Source organism: Heptranchias perlo, chromosome 25 (assembly GCF_035084215.1).
Source record: "Heptranchias perlo isolate sHepPer1 chromosome 25, sHepPer1.hap1, whole genome shotgun sequence".
Taxonomy (NCBI): Eukaryota; Metazoa; Chordata; class Chondrichthyes; order Hexanchiformes; family Hexanchidae; genus Heptranchias; species Heptranchias perlo.
In genome coordinates, this window is record NC_090349.1 from 10,696,710 (window position 1) to 10,719,652 (window position 22,943).

General features: G+C 43.0%; 1 protein-coding gene across 5 annotated transcripts in view; it reads left to right on the forward strand.

Moving 5' to 3' along the window:
* Positions 1–8,823: 8,823 nt before the first annotated feature.
* LOC137342009 (apoptosis-inducing factor 3) overlaps positions 8,824–22,943 on the forward strand; it is a 144,298-nt gene continuing 130,178 nt past the window's right edge. For 2 of the 5 annotated variants that reach the window (XM_068005585.1, XM_068005588.1), the window contains exon 1: positions 8,824–9,144. The gene's annotated coding sequence lies outside the window, so the exon portion shown is untranslated. Of the gene's footprint in view, positions 9,145–9,295; positions 9,359–9,656; positions 9,799–22,943 lie in introns of those variants that run through there. The other 3 variants (XM_068005589.1, XM_068005587.1, XM_068005586.1) reach the window with 3 other exon arrangements.

A 22,943-nucleotide genomic window follows, 5' to 3' on the forward strand; every position in this document is an offset into this window, starting at 1 on the left:
GTTTCTTTTTATTCATCTAATAAGCCTGTGTTTTTTCAGCGTTGATAAAATAAAGATCTCCCGTAGATTACAGCCAATAAAAGTCGTAATGTTTCTCCAAAAGTGTTGACTTTCCTCTCTGTAATAATCAGTGAGACATGGCTGTCCTGGCAAATGTTCAGAAAGACGACACCGGAGAGTTCAATGAACCTGGCTATTTAAAGGGGTTGTTAAGAGTGAATGGTTAACTCCCAAAGCTGTAAAGCAGAGTCAATGACAATGAGGAAAGTGACTGAACTTCGCTCGAAGACGAGAAAGTGTTTCGTTCCTTTCTTTGTTAAATTGCAATTGACTTAAGCCTGTGCTTCTATGTAGTTCCATAATGCAACATATATACGTATATATATATATAGTCATTCCTCGCACTGACAATTAATGGGCCAGCTGTATCTGCTGGAGACTGATGGACCTGAAGTGAGAATCACAGCTTTTCTTCTCACTGACCGCAGCATAGGATGGTCTGGTTGGAATCGGTCCATTGCTCATCCACTTTGTGTTTTTTTGAGGTTTTCTTACTCTCTCCTCTATTTGAACAAGTATTTGTTCTTAACACAGCATGTCATAGTGCAGACGGTCTTACTTTAACTTGCATGAACTGGGTGAAAATGAACCTGATCGATATGAATTCCAGCATTTCAGATACACTCGGGGGAAGTTTGACTTCATTTAGATGAATGCTCGTGCGCTGACCCTTTAGAGAAAAAGTGCTATTGTACAGCACCACTGTTATCCATAGTGCTCACTTCTGATACCACTTTATCTGAATGGATAAAAAGGCGATATGTGCAGGGTTCTACCATATGACATCAACACTCCACATTCCACCGTGGAGTGCGTGGTCACCTCAGTGCCCTAGTGCCCTTCCCCCCCCCCCCCCGGCCATTGGAGTTTGTGACACCAATAATAACATCTCTCAGCGATGCCATTTTGTGGCCATGCAGGCTCTGAGCTCCACTATCTCTTCTACCTTGGATAGGCTGAGAGACTGAACGGTGGATAGGGCATTCAATCAGATGACGGCTATCCTACAACCTGCTCTCCCACAGATCAGTGGGGGTGCTGAACCACAGTCTGGCAGCAGGGGGTTGGAACGGGGAATGAAGATGAAGCCACCTCTCAGGATGACAGCATGTCTGGCCTCTCGTACGCTAAAACAATGCCCGCGTTGCTGCCAGAAAGTGAGCTGGGCTAGACTGCCCCAGCAGGTGCCGCGTTGTGACAGTCTGCAGCCAGGTCTATTAGGCCTGAGTTCCTAGAGGTCACCGACCATGAGCATCTCAAGAGCCCTTGAGTGAGCCACAGCAGCCTCCGTCCTCCCATGCTGAAGCCATTGGGGGAGCACCTCATAGAAGCACCAGAGCAGGGGAGAGGGGTCTTAATACAGGCACTAGGGGCTCACACCAGGGTGATTATTAGTGTGTAGGCATTTGTGTAAGCCAGAAAAATGATAATCCTTTTTGAAATCTTTGCTTGCAAGAGTGTTCCTATAGTAGTTGGTGACCCTGCAATGTTAGTTGACATGAATATCAATGTTGGTCTTTGGGTAGATGTAGTTTATTTGAGAATTGAAGGATTGGGATAGATTGGGATTGGGGTATGACTGTTAATGCAAGAGAGCATAAATTGTTCAACTGAAGTGTCCTTAAAGGGCAGCTGCTGAAGAGCTCTGGCTGCAGGCTGGTGTTCAACTCCTTCCTGCTTCCTTGCCACCCTCTATGTCATCGGCGTCCTCTCCCTCATCATGCTGAAGGTCCTCATGGAATGGTGGATCCATGTGTAGTCTCCATTGCAGAAAGTTATGCAGCATATAGCAAACCACTATCATATGGGACTCTCTTTTAGGACTGTATTGCAGGAAGCCACCAGACCTGTCCAGGCATTGGAATCATTGCTAGAGGACTCCTATGGTCCGCTTGATGATGGCTCTAGTTGACCCATGGATCTGATTGTAGCATATTTCAGTTGATGGGCGAGGGTCCCTGACAGGAGCCATGAGCCCAGTTTGGAAGGAGATAGTCCTTGTCCCAAAGCAGCCAACCTCTCACTTACTGCGCAGGGGCAAAGAGTAAGGGGGGAGAGGGGGATAGAGGATTACCACAATATAAAATTGTCATGGCAGCTGCCAGGAAAGTAGGTACAGAGTGATGCACTGCTGGTGATGACACACCAGTTGCACATTAATGGAGTGGAAGCCCCTGCAATTCATGAAGGCAGTGGGGTCGTGTGAAGGAGCCTGCAGGGCAACGGATGCAGTCAATGACTCCCTGGACTTAGAGGAATCCTGCAATCTGTGTGAACCACAGAGCCCTATCCTGCGGCTTCTGATTGTCCATGAAGAAAGTAATGAAAGTGTTTTCTCTAGCACCAGTTCAATTCAAGAATGAACTGCAGACTGACTGATGTTACTGATATCCCTTGTGGCAGCCTGGAAGGAGGTGGCGATAGCAGAGGAGTTCAGGGCTGCAGTGACCTTGACCACAACAGGCAGTGCTGTGGTACCTGTGGCAGTGGCAAGTCTTGTAGCATGAAGTGACACAACTCTGTGACAGCCTCCCTAGCGAAGCGAAGCCTCCTTGTGCACTGCTCCTCAGAGATCCACAACTATGTTGTCCTAGGCCTATAATCACTGTTGGGAAGGTAAGGATTCCTGCCAGCTCGCCTCCTCTTTGCTCTCCCTCCAGCTGCAGCTGTGTCTGCTCCTTCCTCCTCTTGCCGCCTCTACTCCTCCTCCTCCTCCTCTTGCTGGAGTGGAATTCCCAGAAGGACACCCATTAACAAATAAGTGTGATTAGTTCAGAACATTCAACTGCAACTATGAGCGCTTTGAAATAGTCTAAGTAGCAAATTTTGACATTGATACTGAGTTTAATTAATTCTATGCACACAATGAGACACTCACATACATTTCTGTTTACACTCCTGGCGCTCTATAGATGCCATTTTAAATAGGTTAATGTCTGTGGTAAAACAGCACAGACAAGAATTTATGTGAATACATTAATGGATATGTTCAAAATAGTGCATAGAGGAGATTAAACCCAGCACTGTTTAAACTTTGAAAACTGCTTTATTTTATGTTTGTGAGACTAACATGTATTATTGTTGTAATGATGAGTATCAAAGATTATTTATCCCTCAACCAACATTATTAAAACAGATTATCTGGTCATTATCACATTGCTGTTTGTGGGACCTTGCTGTGTGCAAATTGGCTGCCACGTTTCCTACATTACAACAGTGACTACACTTCAAAAGTACTTCATTAGCTGTAAAGCACTTTGGGACATCCTGAGGCCGTGAAATGCACTATATAAATGCAAGTTCTTTCTTTCTTTCTTCTTTTCACCAAGCCTGTGCCCTTGCTCCTGGGGAACTGCGATATAACCCCTTAGTGATGGTGACATCCTTAATGGCACAAGCCACTAAAATAATTAACGTTTTGCATTTCCCAGACATGAGTGAGGAGAAAATAAATGCTTTTGGGTGGAATCCACAGACCGAATGTTGCTTTTGGATCGGTGCCGTCGATTGGCTTGTTATCGACTGGGGTGGGGGTGAGGGAGGAGGGGTGGCAGCATCTGAAACTTATTGACGAAGTCACGTGTTGATTGAGAAACGCTGGTGGTCAGGCGCAAATAACCCTCCAGACATTTTCCACCAGGTCCAGGAAATTGTGACAATAGCTCAAGGTGTATCTTTGTATGATGTAAACACGAATGTTATACCCAGTAGTACAGAGGTTATTATATGTACAGGAGTGGGATATGTAGGAATACTCAGGGATATTTCTACCGTTGCTAATATTATTGAAAAGGTTAGTGTGAGAGTGAAGCTAATTTTCCCAGCTTTAGGCCAGGGAACTGGGGCCTGGAGGCAAATGGGAACCAGGACCTGGGGCTGGGAAGAAGCAGGCAAATTGGAGCCTGGGGATGGGCGAGAGTGGGACCTAGGGCTGGAAGGAAGCAAGAAGGTAGAGGCCTGGGGCTAGGAGGGCACAGAAATTAACCCCATTCATTTTAAATGGGGTAATGATGAAACAGCAAACAAAGGGCTGCTCTATGAAAGGGTTAACATTCGTCCACCAACATCTTCGACAGTAATTCATAGCCGATAGGGAGTAATTTTCTGAGTACCTGCCGGCAGTGGGAACCTCTGCAATGGATGGCAGATCACGAGCAGCTTGCCCACGATTTCCCAGTATATGCTTCCCCACCACCAGCCCTGCTGAGAAAATTAGTCCCATAGTGTTATCCTTACATAAGAAAAGAAACCTCATATTTATATAGCACCTTTCATGACCTCAGCTTTACAGCCAACAAAGTACTTCTGAAATGTAGTTACTGTTGTAATGTAGGAAGCGCGGCAGCCAATTTGTTCACAGCAAGGTCCCACAAACAGTAATGTGATAATGACCAGGTAATCTGTTTTCAGTGATGTTGGTTGAGGGATAAATATTGGTCACAACACCAGGGGGATCTCCCCTGCTCTTCTTCGAAATAGTGTATTGGGATCTTTGGAGTTCACCTGAGAGGGCAGACGAGCACTCAGTTTGATGTCTCAGCTGAAAGATGGCACCTCTGACAGTGTAGCACTCCCTCAGTACTGCACTGGAGTATCAGCCTAGATTTTGTGCTCAAGTCTCTGGACTGGGACTTGAACTCATGACCTTCTTGACTCAGAACCAGAGGGTGCTACTAACTGAGCCACAGCTGACACCCCACATCCCATACCTGTTACATCACCTCTGATGTCCCCAATTGGCCACCGTTTCTATAGAATTCCTCATTTTCAAAGGAGACATTCTCAGCGACAAAGCTTCTTTACCGACTGTTAACTCGCTTAACTAGTTCACGGTTGGTGGGCTTGAGTGGTGCTCACATCTGGGATTACAGGCTGCGAAGATCTCCTCAGAGCAACAAGGATTCCACAGCTGCACTGCTGGGTGCACCAGTCTCAAAAAACTTAAATCAGTTTGAAAGACCTTAATCAGCTCCATCAAGATGTATTCCAGATACAATTTGCAACTGTGCCAGTTCTCTTTGCAGGATGGAATCCTATTCCAGATTAATGGGACTGGGCATGAAGTCCACACCACAGCCTCAACGTGAATGCCACAAACCCAAAACAACACTTGATCCCAGCTCAAGATGTCAGTGCGCTGGACACCACTTCACTAACCAAAAGAAACCCGCAGCTCAGACTATTCGAGACTGGCTGCTGTACTCAGGTAAAGAGCCTCAAGTCCAGCTCTATCCTCAAGTCATCCTATCGCTCCCAATACTTCCCCGACTTTCACAATGTCATAATTACTTGATGTGCACTTCAGGAGTGACGCTTTTACCCTCTGGAATCCTTCCTAATGCCACAACCACCACCTGATGTCCTTTACCACCTTGTTGTGTGGGTGAGGATGAGTTACAAATCGTAGAACCCTGGACATGGTGCCTGATTGGTTTTGAGGATGATACACAGGCTAAAGTGTGTTACATATAGGACCAAAGAGTATGACAATATAGGCTGGATCATGACATGTACAGGATAATACACCAGTTGAAATGTGCCACATACAGGATCAGACACAGGCAGGAGTGTATAACATGCAGTAAGAAATCAAGAGGTTGGAATGTCATCACAAACTGCAGTGTTGTCCTAACCCTGAGGTGTATTGATGTCTTGCAATATACTCCATGCTCTGTAATATATACACATGGAGTATAAGGGCGGGGATTGCTCCATTTTGGGAGGTTTTACTATCAACGAGTATCAGAGGAAAGAGATTGAGATAAGCTTTTGCGGTTAATTCATATGATTTGATGAGGTTTATTTAAATGCAAGTTACAGTGATGCATTATAATTATAAAAAGAAATGAGGTGCTGGGCGGAGATTAAAACATCAACAAGGTTTGAGAGTGGGCTTTTTGAATAATTCATACATTCTGGGCTGTTTGTAAAACACAGCGTTGGCGAAGTGTGTGGGTGCCCTAGCACTTCTGATGCAGGCAGAATTCCTAGCTCTCTTAGAAAAGAGAAAAGAAACCGTCTGCCGATCTCATCTGTGCTCCTCTCTTCCCAGGCTCTGGTTTGTCATTTCTGTCAGCTGTTAGTTGTTCCTTTTTATCCTCTCTCTCTAGTCTCAGTCTTACCCACTCCAGAGACTTGAGCACAAAATCTATGCTGACACTTCAGTTCGGTACTGAGGGAGTGCTGCACTGTTGGAGGTGCGTCTTTCAAATGAGATGTTAAACCGAGGCCTTGTCTTTCCTCTCAGGTGGACATGGCATTATTTCGAAGGAGAGCAGGAGGGTTGCCCCATTTTCCTGGCCAATATTTATCCCTCAACCAATATAACTAAAACAGATTATCTGGTCAATTATCTCATTGCTGTTTGTGGGACCTTGCTGTGCGCAAAATTGGCTGCCCCGTTTCCTACATTACAACAGTGACTACACGGGAAAAAAGTACATAATTGGCTATAAACTGTTTTGGGATGTCCTGAGGTTGTCATAGGTGCTATACAATGGAAGTCCTTTTTCTTTTCTTCTACATTCTCCATTATGGCTTTCTTCCCTCTCAGTCTGTCCTTTTTTTTTAGCAATCTGTTTCTCCTTCAATCAATGTCTGCCTCTCCCCAGCGATCTGTACCAGTATTGGATTTCTCTCGGTGCCCTTTCTCTTTGCAGTCTCTGATTCTAACCCTAGTTTGAAGTGCTTTTGTTACTTAAACCTTGATAACTGTATGGAGAAAGTTTCTAATGTATTTAAACAGTTGAATGCTGGGGTGCCCTGCTGGCACTGGTGTAGGCAGGCACTGCCATTACTAGCACATGGCCCACACCTGCAGTTATGCAGATAATGGCCGAGAAGGAAACAAAATCTGAGGGGGCCATGACCAAAGAGTCTAAACCTCCTCCAGTGAGCTCCACATCAGAGAATGTGTCCCTCCTTTGCCATCACATTGACCATGGGCTGAGATCCAGTAGATTGGTGATTTGGCAGCATTTGCCTGTCTGCTTATGTTTTCCCTCATCACGAGGGACTATGTGGTGACACATTTAGCCAGGATTCTCCACTCTGGCAGAAAGCCAGTGCAAAATTGGCGTGGCGAGCTTCGCGCCAACCCAGCTTTTCCGTCATGGACCACGGTGGAATTTCTGGCATCAGCCTAATTAATACAATTTTGGCAGAGTCCCGGTGGAATTCCCACCTTCACCGAGGAACCCCCTCTGGGGGTTGGGATGTGGTGGGGGGAGAAAATGGCCACTGTAGGCCTCAAGTGCCTACAGTACTGGAGTGGAGCTGATTGTCCCCTCTTGCACACCAGGAGCATGTAGTGTTCCCTGCAGGGAATATAACGTCAGGCATCATGCTGTCACTTCTGACAGAACATCTAGCAGGAATCCAGAGGGATGAGGCCACTCGAGTTTCTACCCTTGCCCACTCCAGATTCAGATGAATGTAGTCGGAATGGGAGCGGAAGATCCTGCCTGCATGTTGGAACAGCAGAACATTGTGCCATGGAGTGCTGGCTCACATCTATGATCCTTCATTTGCTAAGTCACTGAGCTCAGCTGTGTCAATGCCTGGCTCTAGTCTCTCTGTGGACAATGGCCAGTGGCTGTTCCCATTGCTGACAGGGGCAGTGCTTATCTCTGGTCTTCTTCAGGGCAGAGGTTAGCGGGTTGTTTCTGATTTTGTTCTGGGTAGAGGGTCAATGGCTGCACCATTCTCCCAGTGGCTGGTTTTAGTCTCATTGTGGACAGGGGTATGTGGCTCACTCCAGTTTCAATGTAGAGGTCAGTGGCTGGCCCAGGTCTCTCTGAGGATAGTGGTCAGTGGATGGCTGTGGTCTCTGTGAAAAGGGGTCAGTGGCTGGCTCTGATTTCTGTAGAGGGGTCAGTGGCTGGCTTTAGTATATCCATGGTCAGCAGCTGGTTTCAGTATATCCCTAGTCAATGGTCAGTGGCTGGCTTCAGTACATCTGTAGTCAGTGGTCAGTGGCTGGATTCAGTACATCTGTAGTCAGTGGTCAGTGGATGGATTCAGTACATCTGTAGTCAGTGGTCAGTGGATGGATTCAGTACATCTGTAGTCAGTGGTCAGTGAATGGATTCAGTACATCTGTAGTCAGTGGTCAGTGAATGGATTCAGTATATCCATGGACTGTGGCCAGTGGCTGACTCCAGAACTGTGTTGTTTGATAAAATAAACAATCCACCAAGTGCACAAATGGGATGTAGAGCTATGTGACACAATTACTGGTGCAATTACATGATTGCAGTTGCTACCAAAGATAAAAATAAATGAATTCACTGATGCTTACCTCTGCATCATAAGAAGTGTATCGCTGTGACTCTAAATTTGTCCAACAGGCCCCATTACAGTAAAACCCTCAGAACCAAGAGCGGTCGAAAACTACCTCTTTAACAGCAAGTCTGATCACAAATCTGCATGGAAACATGCAGCAAAAGTGATTGACAGCTGTCAAAGTGCTTGGCTCATTTCTTTCCCTCCACTGAGTACTGTACTTTTGTTGCTAATTGCTTCACACTGCAGTATGCTTCTCACCCCCCACCCAGAGTCCTTGAAGAGAAGGAGTGAGCAGACTGTAAAGATAAGGGAGCTTTCCGTCTTGGGAGGACTGGCAGTCTCTGATATCACAACAGCACCCACTTGGTAATCCAATGGGAATGACAGGCAAAGGCAGTGCCTAGGGCTAAATGAGAGAGAGTATGAGTCAGCCTTTGTCGGGACAGCGTTCAGCTGTCAGGACCTTGGAAAGGGAGAGGGGTGGGGAGGGGAGGAGATCTGATTCTCAATTCGTGCTGTGCTTGCATCCTGCTACTTCATCAATGCTGCATGTTGCTGAGGGCTGGCAGAGCTCCCTGCTGCATTCCACTTGCTAGTCTTTCAGTTCGCCTCTGCTGCAGAGACTTCAGTCTCATGTGATTATCATTCAGGAAATTCCTTGGCAAACACATTTACTACCAGACTGCCACAAGCAAAGGAAGACTGAGAGTCTTCGTACAACAAGAAAAAAGGAATTCTGTACCTTGGCTTCATTTAAGAACTATTTATAACCACTCTGCATCAGTTGCTTCAACACAGGTAAGTGTCACTATGCCTGCATCCCTACAGATATCAGGTGTTGTTTCTCTAGTCGTGGCTAACCCATTCCCCGTTTAATAAGAAATGCCTCAAAGCTGGTATTTGCAAAATGCACCTTGCTAGCCTCTGTATGCGTTTGGCAGAGAGCAAGAGAGAGAGAGAGAGAGCTTGGATTACTGAAGGAAATGCAGTGCTGCAACTATCTAAAAATCGGGTATGTTCCCCTGACTATTATGTGCTGTTTGCCTGCGGTTGCTGGCAGTCTGTCTTTAAGACATAAGCTTTATATTGGATTGAAACGACTGTATCTCTGTGTCAGCAGTATTGGACGGCACAAAGCAGGACATTTCAGGTTGTGCTGAACTGGACATGGCTGTCCAGTGCCTGAGATTTTATTTGACCTCTTTTGCATTTAGCTGCTGCTCAGAGTTAGGAGTTTGTGGTGAACAGGGTCAGCTGAGCAATTACTCGATTAAATGGATCTGTTCAGTTGTATTTTATAGATTGTTCATGTTCCAGTTCTGAGGTGACTGGGTTGCTCAGCACTGGTATGCGTTTTCAGAGAGATGTATTAACCCTTTGATTACTGAAAGATTTTTCATCATTCAACACATATAAAGGATAACAGGATAGCTCGCATGAGTTACACAGAAGGTAAGTGATAGTAGGTCCTGAGTTACATAGAGGTTAACAGATAGCCAGTAATGTGATAATGACCAGATAATCTGTTTTTCTGTCAATGTTGGTTGAGGAATAAATATTGGCCAGGACACCGAGGACAGCTCTCCTGCTCTTCTTCGAAATAGTGCCGTGGGATCTTTTACGTCCTCCTGAGAGGGTTTAACGCCTCATTCGAAAGAAGTTTTGGCGGTAGACTGGGCGAATCCCTGTGGAATTTCAGGGCCAGTAGGCAGTGAATTACACAGAGGCTAATTCTTAGCCAGCAATAAGTTTCATGGAAGATGTGCAATAGTAAGCAGCAAATTACACAGAGCACAGCAGATAAAGAAAGCAGATTTGCATTTATATAACACCTTTCACAACCCAGGACGTCCCAAAGCACTTCACAGCCAATGTAGTACTTTTGAAGTGTATTCACTGTTGGAATGCAGGAAACACGGCAGCCATTTTGGGCACAACAAACTCCCACAAACAGCAATGTGAGAATGACCAGATAATCTGTTTCTTCAGTGATGTTGGTAGAGGGATAAACATTGGCCAGGACACAGGGGAGAACTCCCCTGCTCTTCTTCAAAATAGTACCTTGGGACCTTTTATGTCCACCTGAGAGGGCAGACGGGGTCTCAGTTTGACGTCTCATCTGAAAGATGGCACCGCTGATAGTGCAGCACTCCCTCAGTACTGCACTGGGTGTGTCAGCCTGGATTATGTACACAAGTTTCTGGAGTGGGGCTTGAACCCACGATGTCTGACTCAGAGGTGAGAGTGCTATATAGTTGTCTCCTGAGGATAAAAGATAGCAGGCAAGGAGTTGCTCAGACAATAACAGTGCATTTCATGGATAAAAGGTGGGGAGATATGGGGAGAGTAATAAACATTTGGCAGTGAGTTATAAATAGGGAATAATAGGCACTTGTGCAAGAGTTACATGGAGGATAATGGACCCTTTGGTAGTCAGTTACATCAAGAAGCAGCAGCTGGCTGTCAGTTCCAGAGAGGCCCCACCATCAGTTACATGGAGGGTAATAGACACCAGACAATGAGTTAAATAGAAGGCAATAGACACCTGGCAGAGACAACAGAGGATAATAGACATCAGACAATGAGTTAAATAGATGGCAATAGACACCTGGCAGAGTGTTATAGAGAGGATAATAGACACCTGGCAGTGTGTTAAACAGAGGATAACAGACAACAGACAATGAGTTAAATAGAGGCCAATAGACACCTGGCAGTGAGTTCAAAAGAAGGCAACAAACATGCGGCAGTGAGTTGAACAGAAGATAATAGACACCCGGCAGTGAGTGAAATAGAGGATAACAGACACCTGTCAGTGAGTTAAACAGAGGATAATAAGAAACAGGAAATAGGAGCAGGAGTAGGCCAATCGGCCCCTCGAGCCTGCTCCGCCAATAATAGAAACCTGGCAGTGAATTAAATAGAGGATAACAGACACCTGGCAGTGTGTTAAACAGAGGATAATAGACACTTGGCAGTGAATTAAATAGATGATAATAGACACCCGGCAGTGGTTTAAATAGAGGATAATAAACACCTGGCAATGAGTTAAATGGAGGATAACAGACACCTGGCAGTGAATTAATTAGAGGATAATAGACACCCGACAGAGAGTTCAATGGAGGAGAACAGACACCCGGCAGTGAGTGAAATAGAGGATAATAGACACCTGGCAGTGTGTTAAATAGAGGATAACAGACACCCGACAGTGAATTAAAGAGAGGATAATAGACATCTGGCAGTGAGTTAAACAGAGGATAATAGACACCCGACAGTGAGTTAAACAGAGGATAATAGACACCTGACAGTGAGTTAAATAGAGGATAACAGATACCCGACAGTGAGTTAAATAGAGGATAATAGACACCTGGCAGTGAGTTAAATAGAGGATAATAGACACCTGGCAGTGAATTAATTAGAGAATAATAGACAGCTTCTAATGAGATAAACAGAGGATAATAGAAACCTGGCAGTGAGTTAAATAGAGGATAATAGACACACGGCAGTGAGTTAAATAGAGGATAATAGACACCCGACCGTGAGTTAAATAGAGGATAATAGACACCCAGCAATGAGTTAAACAGAGGATAATAGACACCCGGCAATGAGTGAAACAGAGGATAATAGACACACGGCAGTGAGTTAAATAGAGGATAATAGACACCCGGCAGTGAGTTAAACAGAGGATAATCGACAGCCGGCAGTGAGTTAAATAGAGGATAACAGACACCTGGCAATGAGTTAAACAGAGGAGAATAGACACCCGGCCGTAAATTAATTAGAGGATAATAGACACCTGGCAGTGAGTTAAATAGAGGATAACAGACACCTGGCAATGAGTTAAACAGAGGATAATAGACACCCGGTCGTAAATTAATTAGAGGATAACAGACACCCGGCAGTGTGTTAAATAGAGGATAGCAGACAGCCGGCAGTGAGTGAAATTGACGATAATAGACCCCCAGCAGTGAATGAAATAGAGGATAATAGACACCCGAACGTGAGTTAAATAGAGGATAATAGACACGTGGCAATGAGTTAAACAGAGGATAATAGACACCCAGCAGTGGGTTAAATAGAGGATAATAGACAACCGGCAGTGAATTAAATAGAGGATAATAGACACCCGGCAGTGAATTAAATAGAGGATAATAGACCCCCGGCAGTGAGTGAAATTGACGATAATAGACCCCCGGCAGTGAATTAAATAGAGGATAACAGACACCCGGCAGTGAATTAAATAGAGGATAATAGACAGCTTCTAATGAGTTAAATAGAGGATAATAGACACCTGGCAGTGATTGAAATAGAGGATAATAGACACCTGGAAGTGAGTTAAACAGAGGATAATAGACACCCGACAGTGAGTTAAATAGAGGATAATAGACACCCGACAGTGAGTTAAATAGAGGATAATAGACACCTGGCAGTGAGTTAAATAGAGGATAATAGACCCCCGGCAGTGAGTTAAATAGAGGATAATAGACACCCGGCAGTGAGTGAAATTGACGATAATAGACCCCCGGCAGTGAATTAAATAGAGGATAACAGACACCCGGCAGTGAATTAAATAGAGGATAATAGACAGCTTCTAATGAGTTAAATAGAGGATAATAGACACCTGGCAGTGATTGAAATAGAGGATAATAGACACCTGGAAGTGAGTTAAACAGAGGATAATAGACACCCGACAGTGAGTTAAATAGAGGATAATAGACACCCGACAGTGAGTTAAATAGAGGATAATAGACACCTGGCAGTGAGTTAAATAGAGGATAATAGACCCCCGGCAGTGAGTTAAATAGAGGATAATAGACACCCGGCAGTGAGTGAAATTGACGATAATAGACCCCCGGCAGTGAATTAAATAGAGGATAACAGACACCCGGCAGTGAATTAAATAGAGGATAATAGACAGCTTCTAATGAGTTAAATAGAGGATAATAGACACCTGGCAGTGATTTAAATAGAGGATAATAGACACCTGGAAGTGAGTTAAACAGAGGATAATAGACACCCGACAGTGAGTTAAATAGAGGATAATAGACACCTGGCAGTGAGTTAAATGGAGGATAATAGACACCTGGCAGTGAGTTAAATGGATGATAATAGACACCCGGCAGTGAGTTAAAGGAAGGATAATAGACACAGGGCAGCGAGCTAAACAAGGGATAATAGACACCCGGCAGTGAATTAAATAGAGGATAATAGACACCCGACAGTGAATTAAATGGTGGATAATAGACACCTGGCAGTGAGTTAAATTAAGGATAATAGACACCGGGCATTGAGTTAAACAGAGGATAATAGACACCTGGCATTGAGTTAAACAGAGGATAATAGACACCCGGCAGTGAGTTAAATGGAGGATAACAAACACCTGGCAGTGAGTTAAACAGAGGATAATAGACAGCCGGCAGTGAGTTAAATAGAGGAGAATAGACACCCGGCCGTAAATTAATTGGAGGATAATAGACACCCGACAGTGATTTAAATAGAGGATAATAGACACCCGACAGTGAATTAAATGGTGGATAATAGACACCTGGCAGTGAGTTAAATTAAGGATAATAGACACCGGGCAGTGAGTTAAATAGAAGGAAATAGACAAACGGCAGTAATTTAAACAGAGGATAATGGACACCTGGCAATGAGTAAATCAGAGGATAATAGACACCCAGCAGAGAGTTAATTCGAGGATAATAGACACCAGACAGTGAGTTAAATAGAGGATAATAGACACCCGGCAGTGAGTTAAATAGAAGGAAATAGACACACGGCAGTGAGTTAAATAGAAGGAAATAGACAAATGGCAGTATGTTAAACAGAGGATAATGGACACCTGGCAATGAGTAAATCAAATGATAATAGACACCCAGCAGAGAGTTAATTAGAGGATAATAGACACCCGGCAGTGAGTGAAATTGGCGATAATCGAAACGCGGCAGTGAGTTGAATAGAGGATAATAGACACCCGACAGTGAATTAAATCGAGGATAATAGACACCCGACAGTGAATTAAATCGAGGATAATAGACACCCGGCAGTGAATTAAATCGAGGATAATAGACACCCGGCAGTGAATTAAATAGAGGATAAAAGAAACCCAGCAGTGAGTTAAATAGAGGATAATAGACACCTGGCATTGAGTTAAACAGAGGATAATAGACACCCGACAGTGAATTAAATCGAGGATAATAGACACCCGACAGTGAATTAAATCGAGGATAATAGACACCCGGCAGTGAATTAAATAGAGAATAATAGACACCCGGCAGTGAATTAAATAGAGGATAATAGACACCTGGCATTGAGTTAAACAGAGGATAATAGACACCCGGCAGTGAATTAAATAGAGGATAATAGAAACCCGACAGTGAGTTAAATAGAGGATAATAGACAGCTTCTAATGAGTTAAATAGATGATAATGGACATCTGGCAGTGAGTTAAATAGACGATAATAGACACTTGGCAGTGTGTTAAATAGACGATAATAGACACCCGGCATTGAGTTAAACAGAGGATAATAGACACCCGGCAGTGAATTAAATAGAGGATAATAGACAGCTTCTAATGAGTTAAATAGATGATAATGGACATCTGGCAGTGAGTTAAATAGAGGATAATAGACACCTGGCATTGAGTTAAACAGAGGATAATAGACACTTGGCAGTGAGTTAAATAGAGGATAATAGACACCCGACAGTGAGTTAAATAGAGGATAATAGACACCCGGCAGTGAATTAAATAGAGAATAATAGACACCCGGCAGTGAATTAAATAGAGCATAATAGACACCTGGCATTGAGTTAAACAGAGGATAATAGACACCCGGCAGTGAATTAAATAGAGGATAATAGACACCCGACAGTGAGTTAAATAGAGGATAATAGACACCTGACAGTGAGTTAAATAGAGGATAATAGACACCCGGCAGTGAATTAAATGGAGGATAATATACACCCGGCAGTGAATTAAATGGAGGATAATAGTCACCCGACAGTGAGTTAAATAGAGGATAATAGACACCCGACAGTGAGTTAAATAGAGGATATTAGACACCCGGCAGTGAATTAAAAAGAGGATAATTGACAGCTTTCAATGAGTTAAATAGAGGATAATAGACACCCGACAGTGAGTTAAATAGAGGATAATAGACACCCGACAGTGAGTTAAATAGAGGATATTAGACACCCGGCAGTGAATTAAAAAGAGGATAATTGACAGCTTTCAATGAGTTAAATAGAGGATAATAGACACCCGACAGTGAGTTAAATAGAGGATAATAGACACCCGGCAGTGAATTAAATGGAGGATAATAGCTACCCAGCAGTGAATTGATTGAGGATAATAATCACCCGGCAGTGAATTAAATACAGTATAACAGACATCCGGCTGTGATTTAAATAGAGGATAATAGACACCCGGCAGTGAGTGACATGGAGGATAATAGACAGACGGCAGTGAGTTAAACCAATGATAATAGACATCCGGCAGTGAATTTAATGAAGGGCAATATACACTGGGCAGTGAATTAAATAGATGATAACACAGACCCTGCAATGAATTAAATAGAGGATTATAGACACCCGGCAGTGAGATAAATAGAGGATAATAGACACCCGGCAGTGAATTAATTAGTGGATAATAGACAACCGGCAGTGAATTAAAAAGAGGATAATAGACACCCGGCAGTCTGTTAAATAGAGGATAATAGACACCCGGCAGTCTGTTAAACAGAGGATAACAGACACCGGGCCGCGTGTTAAACAGAGGATTATAGACACCCGGCAGTGAGTTAAAAAGAGGATAATAGACACCCGGCAGTGAGTTAAATAGAGGATAACAGACACCGGGCCGCGTGTTAAATAGAGGATAATAGACACCCGGCAGTGAGTTAAAAAGAGGATAATAGACACCCGGCAGTGAGTTAAAAAGAGGATAATAGGCACCCGGCAGTGAATTAAATAGTGGAAAATAGACACCCGGCAGTGAGTAAAATAGAGGATAATAGACACCTGGCACTGAGTTAGAGGATAATAGACACCTGGCAGTGCGTTAAATAGAGGATAATAGACACCTGGCAGTGAGTTAAACATTGGATAATAGACACCCGGCAGTGTGTTCAATAGAGGATAATAGACACCCGACAGTGTGTTAAATGGAGGATAATAGACACCCGGCAGTATGTTAAATAGAGGATAATAGACACCCAAAAGTGAGTGAAATAGAGGATTATAGACACCCGACAGTGAGTAAAATAGAGGATAATAGACACCCGGCAGTGAATTAATAGAGGATAATAGACACCCGGCAGTGAGTTAAATAGGAGATAATAGACACCCAGCAGTGAGTTAAATAGAGGATAATAGATACCCAGCAGTGAATTGATTGAGGATAATAGACACCCGGCAGTGAGTGACATGGAGGATAATAGACACCCGGCAGTGAGTTAAACCGATCATAATATACACTGGGCAGTGAATTAAATAGATGATAATGCAGACCCTGCAATGAATTAAATAGAGGATTGTAGACACCTGGCAGTGAGTTAAATAGAGGATAATAGACACCTGGCAGTGAGTTAAATAGAGGATAATAGACACCCGGCAGTGAGTTAAACAGAGGATAATCGATGCCGGGCAGTGAGTTAAACAGAGGATAATAGACAGCCGGCAGTGAGTTAAATAGAGGAGAATAGACACCCGGCTGTAAATTAATTGGAGGATAATAGACACCCGACAGTGATTTAAATAGAGGATAATAGACACCCGACAGTGAATTAAATGGTGGATAATAGACACCTGGCAGTGAGTTAAATAGAGGATAATAGACACCTGGCAGTGAGTTAAATTAAGGATAATAGACACCGGGCAGTGAGTTAAATAGAAGGAAATAGACAAACGGCAGTATGTTAAACAGAGGATAATGGACACCTGGCAATGAGTAAATCAGAGGATAATAGACACCCAGCAGAGAGTTAATTAGAGGATAATAGACACCAGACAGTGAGTTAAATAGAAGGAAATAGACACACGGCAGTGAGTTAAATAGAAGGAAATAGACAAACGGCAGTATGTTAAACAGAGGATAATGGACACCTGGCAATGAGTAAATCAAATGATAATAGACACCCAGCAGAGAGTTAATTAGAGGATAATAGACACCCGGCAGTGAGTGAAATTGGCGATAATCGAAACGCGGCAGTGAGTTGAATAGAGGATAATAGACACCCGACAGTGAATTAAATCGAGGATAATAGACACCCGGCAGTGAATTAAATCGAGGATAATAGACACCCGGCAGTGAATTAAATAGAGGATAAAAGAAACCCAGCAGTGAGTTAAATAGAGGATAATAGACACCCGACAGTGAATTAAATAGAGGATAATAGACACCTGGCATTGAGTTAAATAGAGGATAATAGACACCCGACAGTGAGTTAAATAGAGGATAATAGACACCCGGCAGTGAATTAAATAGAGAATAATAGACACCCGGCAGTGAATTAAATAGAGGATAATAGACACCTGGCATTGAGTTAAACAGAGGATAATAGACACCCGGCAGTGAATTAAATAGAGGATAATAGAAACCCGACAGTGAGTTAAATAGAGGATAATAGACAGCTTCTAATGAGTTAAATAGATGATAATGGACATCTGGCAGTGAGTTAAATAGAGGATAATAGACACCTGGCATTGAGTTAAACAGAGGATAATAGACACTTGGCAGTGAGTTAAATAGAGGATAATAGACACCCGACAGTGAGTTAAATAGAGGATAATAGATACCCGGCAGTGAATTAAATAGAGAATAATAGACACCCGGCAGTGAATTAAATAGAGCATAATAGACACCTGGCATTGAGTTAAACAGAGGATAATAGACACCCGGCAGTGAATTAAATAGAGGATAATAGAAACCCGACAGTGAGTTAAATAGAGGATAATAGACACCTGACAGTGAGTTAAATAGAGGATAATAGACACCCGGCAGTGAATTAAATGGAGGATAATATACACCCGGCAGTGAATTAAATGGAGGATAATAGTCACCCGACAGTGAGTTAAATAGAGGATAATAGACACCCGACAGTGAGTTAAATAGAGGATATTAGACACCCGGCAGTGAATTAAAAAGAGGATAATTGACAGCTTTCAATGAGTTAAATAGAGGATAATAGACACCCGACAGTGAGTTAAATAGAGGATAATAGACACCCGACAGTGAGTTAAATAGAGGATATTAGACACCCGGCAGTGAATTAAAAAGAGGATAATTGACAGCTTTCAATTAGTTAAATAGAGGATAATAGACACCCGACAGTGAGTTAAATAGAGGATAATAGACACCCGGCAGTGAATTAAATGGAGGATAATAGCTACCCAGCAGTGAATTGATTGAGGATAATAATCACCCGGCAGTGAATTAAATACAGTATAACAGACATCCGGCTGTGATTTAAATAGAGGATAATAGACACCCGGCAGTGAGTGACATGGAGGATAATAGACAGACGGCAGTGAGTTAAACCAATGATAATAGACATCCGGCAGTGAATTTAATGAAGGGCAATATACACTGGGCAGTGAATTAAATAGATGATAACACAGACCCTGCAATGAATTAAATAGAGGATTATAGACACCCGGCAGTGAGATAAATAGAGGATAATAGACACCCGGCAGTGAATTAATTAGTGGATAATAGACAACCGGCAGTGAATTAAAAAGAGGATAATAGACACCCGGCAGTCTGTTAAATAGAGGATAATAGACACCCGGCAGTCTGTTAAACAGAGGATAACAGACACCGGGCCGCGTGTTAAATAGAGGATAATAGACACCCGGCAGTGAGTTAAAAAGAGGATAATAGACACCCGGCAGTGAGTTAAATAGAGGATAACAGACACCGGGCCGCGTGTTAAATAGAGGATAATAGACACCCGGCAGTGAGTTAAAAAGAGGATAATAGACACCCGGCAGTGAGTTAAATAGAGGATAATAGGCACCCGGCAGTGAATTAAATAGTGGAAAATAGACACCCGGCAGTGAGTTAAATCGAGGATAATAGACACCTGGCACTGAGTTAGAGGATAATAGACACCTGGCAGTGCGTTAAATAGAGGATAATAGACACCTGGCAGTGAGTTAAACATTGTATAATAGACACCCGGCAGTGAATTGATTGAGGATAATAGACACCCGGCAGTGAGTGACATGGAGGATAATAGACACCCGGCAGTGAGTTAAACCGATCATAATATACACTGGGCAGTGAATTAAATAGATGATAATACAGACCCTGCAATGAATTAAATAGAGGATTGTAGACACCTGGCAGTGAGTTCAATAGAGGATAATAGACACCCGGCAGTCTGTTAAACAGAGGATAACAGACACCGGGCCGCGTGTTAAATAGAGGATAATAGACACCCGGCAGTGAGTTAAAAAGAGGATAATAGACACCCGGCAGTGAGTTAAAAAGAGGATAATAGACACCCGGCAGTGAGTTAAATAGAGGATAACAGACACCGGGCCGCGTGTTAAATAGAGGATAATAGACACCCGACAGTGTGTTAAATGGAGGATAATAGACACCCAAAAGTGAGTGAAATAGAGGATTATAGACACCCGACAGTGAGTAAAATAGAGGATAATAGACACCCGGCAGTGAATTAATAGAGGATAATAGACACCCGGCAGTGAGTTAAATAGGAGATAATAGACACCCAGCAGTGAGTTAAATAGAGGATAATAGATACCCAGCAGTGAATTGATTGAGGATAATAGACACCCGGCAGTGAGTGACATGGAGGATAATAGACACCCGGCAGTGAGTTAAACCGATCATAATATACACTGGGCAGTGAATTAAATAGATGATAATACAGACCCTGCAATGAATTAAATAGAGGATTGTAGACACCTGGCAGTGAGTTCAATAGAGGATAATAGACACCTGGCAGTGAGTTAAATAGAGGATAATAGACACCCGGCAGTGAGTTAAACAGAGGATAATCGATGCCGGGCAGTGAGTTAAACATAGGATAATAGACATGGGGCAATGAGTTAAATAGAGGATAATAGACACCTGGAAGTGAGTTAAACAGAGGATAATAGACACCTGGCAGTGAGTTAAATGGAGGATCATCGACACCTGGCAGTGAGTTAAATGGAGGATCATCGACACCCGGCAGTGAGTTAAAGGAAGGATAATAGACACAGGGCAGCGAGCTATACAGAGGATAATAGACACCCGGCAGTAGGTTGAACAGAGGATAACAGACACCTGGCAGTGAGTTAAACAGAGGATAATAGACAGCCGGCAGTGAATTAAATAGAGGATAATAGACACCTGGCATTGAGTTAAACAGAGGATAATAGACACCCGGCAGTGAGTTAAATGGAGGATAATAGACACCCGGCAGTGAGTTAAACAGAGGATAATAGACAGCCGGCAGTGAGTTAAATAGAGGAGAATAGACACCCGGCCGTAAATTAATTGGAGGATAATAGACACCCGACAGTGATTTAAATAGAGGATAATAGACACCCGACAGTGAATTAAATGGTGGATAATAGACATCTGGCAGTGAGTTAAATAGAGGATAATAGACACCCGGCAGTGAATTAAATGGAGGATAATAGTCACCCGACAGTGAGTTAAATAGAGGATAATAGACACCCGACAGTGAGTTAAATAGAGGATATTAGACACCCGGCAGTGAATTAAAAAGAGGATAATTGACAGTTTTCAATGAGTTAAATAGAGGATAATAGACACCCGACAGTGAGTTAAATAGAGGATAATAGACACCCGACAGTGAGTTAAATAGAGGATATTAGACACCCGGCAGTGAATTAAAATGAGGATAATTGACAGCTTTCAATGAGTTAAATAGAGGATAATAGACACCCGACAGTGAGTTAAATAGAGGATAATAGACACCCGGCAGTGAATTAAATGGAGGATAATAGCTACCCAGCAGTGAATTGATTGAGGATAATAATCACCCGGCAGTGAATTAAATACAGTATAACAGACATCCGGCTGTGATTTAAATAGAGGATAATAGACACCCGGCAGTGAGTGACATGGAGGATAATAGACAGACGGCAGTGAGTTAAACCAATGATAATAGACATCCGGCAGTGAATTTAATGAAGGGCAATATACACTGGGCAGTGAATTAAATAGATGATAACACAGACCCTGCAATGAATTAAATAGAGGATTATAGACACCCGGCAGTGAGATAAATAGAGGATAATAGACACCCGGCAGTGAATTAATTAGTGGATAATAGACAACCGGCAGTGAATTAAAAAGAGGATAATAGACACCCGGCAGTCTGTTAAATAGAGGATAATAGACACCCGGCAGTCTGTTAAACAGAGGATAACAGACACCGGGCCGCGTGTTAAATAGAGGATAATAGACACCCGGCAGTGAGTTAAAAAGAGGATAATAGACACCCGGCAGTGAGTTAAATAGAGGATAACAGACACCGGGCCGCGTGTTAAATAGAGGATAATAGACACCCGGCAGTGAGATCAAAAGAGGATAATAGACACCCGGCAGTGAGTTAAATAGAGGATAATAGACACCCGGCAGTGAATTAAATGGAGGATAATAGCTACCCAGCAGTGAATTGATTGAGGATAATAATCACCCGGCAGTGAATTAAATACAGTATAACAGACATCCGGCTGTGATTTAAATAGAGGATAATAGACACCCGGGAGTGAGTGACATGGAGGATAATAGACAGACGGCAGTGAGTTAAACCAATGATAATAGACATCCGGCAGTGAATTTAATGAAGGGCAATATACACTGGGCAGTGAATTAAATAGATGATAACACAGACCCTGCAATGAATTAAATAGAGGATTATAGACACCCGGCAGTGAGATAAATAGAGGATAATAGACACCCGGCAGTGAATTAATTAGTGGATAATAGACAACCGGCAGTGAATTAAAAAGAGGATAATAGACACCCGGCAGTCTGTTAAATAGAGGATAATAGACACCCGGCAGTCTGTTAAACAGAGGATAACAGACACCGGGCCGCGTGTTAAAAAGAGAATAATAGACACCCGGCAGTGAATTAAATAGAGCATAATAGACACCTGGCATTGAGTTAAACAGAGGATAATAGACACCCGGCAGTGAATTAAATAGAGGATAATAGACACCCGACAGTGAGTTAAATAGAGGATAATAGACACCTGACAGTGAGTTAAATAGAGGATAATAGACACCCGGCAGTGAATTAAATGGAGGATAATATACACCCGGCAGTGAATTAAATGGAGGATAATAGTCACCCGACAGTGAGTTAAATAGAGGATAATAGACACCCGACAGTGAGTTAAATAGAGGATATTAGACACCCGGCAGTGAATTAAAAAGAGGATAATTGACAGTTTTCAATGAGTTAAATAGAGGATAATAGACACCCGACAGTGAGTTAAATAGAGGATAATAGACACCCGACAGTGAGTTAAATAGAGGATATTAGACACCCGGCAGTGAATTAAAATGAGGATAATTGACAGCTTTCAATGAGTTAAATAGAGGATAATGGA